Source organism: Bubalus kerabau, chromosome 1 (assembly GCF_029407905.1).
Source record: "Bubalus kerabau isolate K-KA32 ecotype Philippines breed swamp buffalo chromosome 1, PCC_UOA_SB_1v2, whole genome shotgun sequence".
Classification (NCBI taxonomy): Eukaryota; Metazoa; Chordata; class Mammalia; order Artiodactyla; family Bovidae; genus Bubalus; species Bubalus kerabau.
Genome location: NC_073624.1, coordinates 169,876,112 through 169,881,349, shown reverse-complemented (window position 1 = coordinate 169,881,349; position 5,238 = coordinate 169,876,112). Strand labels below are relative to the sequence as shown.

General features: G+C 35.1%; 1 pseudogene; it reads left to right on the top strand.

Moving 5' to 3' along the window:
• Positions 1–2,479: 2,479 nt before the first annotated feature.
• LOC129658931 (olfactory receptor 10AG1-like) lies at positions 2,480–3,183 on the top strand (annotated as a pseudogene).
• Positions 3,184–5,238: the final 2,055 nt, after the last annotated feature.

Sequence of the window (5,238 nt, the reverse complement as noted above, 5' to 3'; positions counted from 1 at the left end):
CAGAAGCAAATAATGAACACCATTTAAGTAAACAAGCATTTTCTAGGTTCTATATTGTTCCCAAGTAGGAAAATAGTCTCAGTCCTTTGATCCCAGATTATGTAATATCAGTGGGAAAATAAAAGGTAAATGAAAGGAGTGAGCCAAATTACAACACTGTTTGCTACAAAGTCGTGTGTGTTCTCCCTATTAGTTCTACAGAGTGGAGGTGATAATATTATTGAAATTATTGGCAGAAAATTCTTGGGGAATTCACATCTAAGAGTCTGGAATTTTTATAACACTGTGAAGAATGTTTTAATATCTTATTTCATTCCCTCATTAACCATGTGATACCAAACCAAGGTAAATTAGAGAGCAGTTTTTCATAGTGGTAAAACAGAGAGTGAAATTTAGAAGAATAAAATTTAGTTTTTAATGAAAAAAATAATAGCTAGCTTTTAAATAGACTTTCTATGAATGCCAAAACATCTTTAATTTGCTTTACATGTATCAAATGAATTAATTCATATAGCAATCCTAACTGTTGGTACAACTGTTAGTCAGTTTTGCAGCCAAGTGATCTATGGCACAGGAAGGTTAAGCAATTCGCATTGTCACAAAGCAGGCAAGTGAAGCCACGATTTGACTGCAGGCCATCTTGTCAGGATTGTAGTTTTTGTCCATGACCCTATATTTAGACTATGCTTGCATGGAAAATCTTGAAACATATAGGATGGGGAAATGAGAAGCAGGGTTGGGAGTCATGTTAAGTCAAGTGATGCCTGGAGTGTAATATTTAAGGAGGCAGTCACTTTAACAATTGTGCAATGCAGAGTCAGCCCTGAAATGGGGTGCATGCTCTGAGATTCTGTACTAGAGGAGTCTCATTCTTTATTTAGCTCAGACTGTATTCTACTCCTACCTCTGATGAAAGGAAAAAAAAGCAAAAATGTAATCATCAACAAGTAACTCAATAACTCTATCAAAAACAATTTTTCTAGGGAGTGTGTTACAACCCTGGCAACTAAAGATTTAAGAACATTATACCATATTAATAATTATAATTATACGACCATAACTTATACATAAACATATTAAAAGTGATAGGTAATTTTATCAGTAATATCATATTTAATTATCTTAAATAAGAAAGCAAACAAAATTTAAGCAATTACTTAATATAAGATGATAAATAATGGAGTTTGGGTTCAAACTTAAGTATGATTTAAAAAATAGGCACTGATTTGCAATCACAGAACCAATGGGCAAATGATCAATGTATCCATCATTGCTAAGTCTCAATATCCTGGCTCAAGAAAAGTAAGTTTAGAAACTGTTATCTGAATTATTATTATTATTCTTTGAGGAACAACAAAGACATCAGAGATGCACACAGAACACAGGGTAAAGCATGACAGGAAGTATCTTACACAGCTAGTGAACACATTCCAGGTGACCCCTCTTTTCTCAGAGTGACCCTCTTAATTGCTTCTATCTGTATCTATTCCCACACAACTTTCCCAGAATAAAACCCTCTTATAGCCCCCACATAGTATCTTACTGAAATATATGTATTTTATTTCCCTATGTACAATAAAATAAAATATTCTCTCATTTTAATATTTTTTTTTGTAAAATGCCTAATAATGTGAATTGTATATAAGAATATGTATGATCAAGATCATCAAGTGATGGGAGGGAAATGAAGAGTTGAAATATGTAGCTGAAAATATATAAGGAAGATAATTTCTGTTATATTAATAGTTCTACTGAAGTATGTAAAGAAAAGTTGTAGAGAAATACAATAAAATTGCCAAAAAATGTAAATATTTAAGGGAATTCCCTAGCAGCCCAATGATTAGGACTCTGTACTTTCACTGCCATGAGCCTGAGGTTCAGTCTCTGGTTGGAGTACTAAGATCTCGCAAGCCGTGAGACATGGCCACAAAATAATGGAAGTATTTAAAACTGAGATCACATAGCAACACTGAGGGTCTATCTACAATGATTATCAATTTGTCCAATGCCTGTTCTGATCAGGGCATTTAGGGCTTCCCTCCTGGCTCAGCTGATACAGAATCCACATGCAATGCAGGAGACCAGGGTTTGATCCCTGGGTGGGGAAGATCCCCTAGAGAAGGGAATGACAACCCACTCCAGTATTCTTGCCTAGGAAATCCCATGGACAGAGAAGCCTGGCAGGCTACAATCCATGGGATCAGAGAGTCAGACATGACTGAACGACTAACACATTAACTTTTTTGACAATGGACTGTATTCGGAAAGAATGCCCTAAAAGATATTTCAAGGGATAGTATATGGTGAGAACATGGATTATAAACTGAGAAAGAAGAAATGCATAAATAATAAAATTCTTAAATTAGAAACAATTGCATTGATCATGGAAATCAATCTGGATATCCTGATACAATTTATAAAACAGGCCCTGATCCCTGATGGTAAAATAAAAAGCAGATAATACATTTCCACCTTTTCACAGATGGAACATCAAGAAAAAGCACCAGAAGCTAACCTCACTAAATTGATGGAATTTGTTCTCCTGGACCTTGCTGATGTTCCTCGTCTCCAGAGGTTTTTATCTGGACTGTTCTTATTCATCTATATAATTATCTTGATGGGCAATGGCATCATATTTCTGATAACAAAACTAGACCCTGGTCTCCAGACCTCCTTGGCAATTTTTCCCTTTTAGAAATCTGCTATGTGTCTGTTACACTCCCCAGAATTCTCACGAGTCTTTGGACACAAAGAAGAATGGTTTCTTTAGTTGCTTGTGCCACACAAATGTGCTTCATTCTTATACTTGGGGCCACCGAGTGCTTCCTTCTGGCCGTGATGGTCTATGACCGCTATGTGGCCATTTGTAGCCCTCTGCACTATCCTCTAGTCATGAACTACAAGGTGTGCATCCAGCTAGTGGTTGGCTCCTGGATCAGTGGAATCCCAATCCACATAGGCCAGACAGGCCAGATTTTCTCTCTGCCCTTTTGTGGTTCTAACCTCATCAACCACTTCTTCTGTGACATCCCTCCCATACTCAAGCTGGCCTGTAGGGACACTTTTCTGAATGGAATGTTGGTCTTCACAGTTGCTGTGCTGTTTGTTTTGGTTCCATTTCTGTTGATACTAGTAATTATTAGGCATCATTTATGTGTATATCAGATTAAATCCATAACATGATTTGTTGAGTTGATAAAACAAAAGATATTATAGAAATCTTTACATATAATAAGATGAGCTTGGAAAAAGTGATGGGAATATTCACAAGTCATTTTTTTAAAAATATATTTTCCTAGAGATGATAGTGGGCATAGGAAAGTTAGAGGAAAAGACAAAGGATTTAAACTTTTGTAAAAGTAAGTATCTGCTATAAAAGCACAAGTATTGTACACCTTAAACCTTATATACATACACCTATTAGAAATGGTCAATACAAAAATAATCACTGTTGTTAATTATGGAAATCACAAAGTAAATCATTCTATTTTTCCCTTTGTTTTATTGAAATTGTGCAGTTTATTACAATAGGCTTGTGTTATTCAAGTAATCAAAATAACAAACAGTAAATTTGTATTCATTCTGGATAAGGAAAATCACAATTATTAGTTGTGTGTGCTATTTCTGTAGTTATATAATTTTCAAAATTCCATGTTTAGATAATAATCCTTCATATAGTCAGGCAACATATCATTGCAGAAATATGACCTGTAGCCAGTACTCAAAGTTAAAAAATATGATGAAGCTTGAACCATTGCTTTTAAAGTTTATTCCCATAAAAATATATGTCAGTTTTGTTCACATTTATCTGGAGCTGGCTATTTCCAGATGGATAGGGAGGTGCAGTACCACTTTCCCCTTGGGAGAAAGCAACCAGATGACATGTGACCAATTCTGATAATTAAGTGAAGAAGGAAAAACCAACTCTTATTGAGAACCAAGTAAACAATAAATCACCAAGATTCTCAGATAACACAGTCATCATAACCTAATAAAATCTAATGGAAATGATTGAATACAGGGGAGGTTAAAAGAAAAACTATAATAACAGCAACAACAAAATTCCAGGAAAATTTCTAGGCAGAAGTTGGATAAATCCTGGAACTATTATATGTTGAAAAGATTGAGACAGACATTAAGAAATCCTCTCTTTTTTTCTCTCCCTCCTGTCTAATTAAAAAAAACAAACAAACAACTTTTTTTAGAGAGAAGAGATCACTAATGGGGGGTGGGCAACATTTAAAAATATTGATATATCGAAGAGATGTGACTGGATCTCTCTCCTTTTATAGAGAAGAGCAAATAAGAGTGATATCTTAAAGCATTATGACTTTTTTGGGTAGATACTGAAGTTCCACAAGCTAAAAATGTCAGTGGACAGCTTCAGAAATTATTTTCTCTTTGGCTTGGCAACTAACAAACCATATCTAAACTAGTTATCACATTCAGTGGTAATAGCTTGCCAAAAATGTGTCTGTATCACTTGTTTTTATTTTTTTTAATTTAATTTTATTTTTAAACTTTACAATATAGTATTAGTTTTGCCAAATATCGAAATGAATCTGCCACAGGTATATCTGTGTTCCCCATCCTGAACCCTCCTTCCTCCTCCCTCCCCATACCCTCCCTCTGGGTCCTCCCAGTGCACCAGCCCCAAGCATCCAGTATCGTGTATCTGTATCACTTGTTTTTAAAACACAATGAATTCTTTTCTTCTACTAACCCTGGGGTTCTTCATTTCTTCCTTTTCTAGTTGCTTTAGGTGTAGAGTTAGGTTATTTATTTGACTTTTTTCTTGTTTCTTGAGGTGTGCCTGTATTGCTATGAACTTTCCCCTTAGGACTGCTTTTACTGTGTCCCACAGGTTTTGGGTTGTTGTGTTTTCATTTTCATTCGTTTCTATGCAAATTTTGATTTCTTTTTTGATTTCTTCTGTGATTTGTTGGTTATTCAGCACCGTGTTGTTCAGCCTCCATATGTTGGATTTTTTAATAGTTTTTCTCCTGTAATTGAGATCTAATCTTACTGCATTGTGGTCAGAAAAGATGCTTGGAATGATTTCTATTTTTTTGAATTTACCAAGGCTAGCTTTATGGCCCAGGATGTGATCTATCCTGGAGAAGGTTCCATGTGCGCTTGAGAAGAAGGTGAAATTCATTGTTTTGGGATGAAGTGTCCTATAGATATCAATTAGGTCTAACTGGTCTATTGTATCGTTTAAAGTTTGTGTTTCCTTGT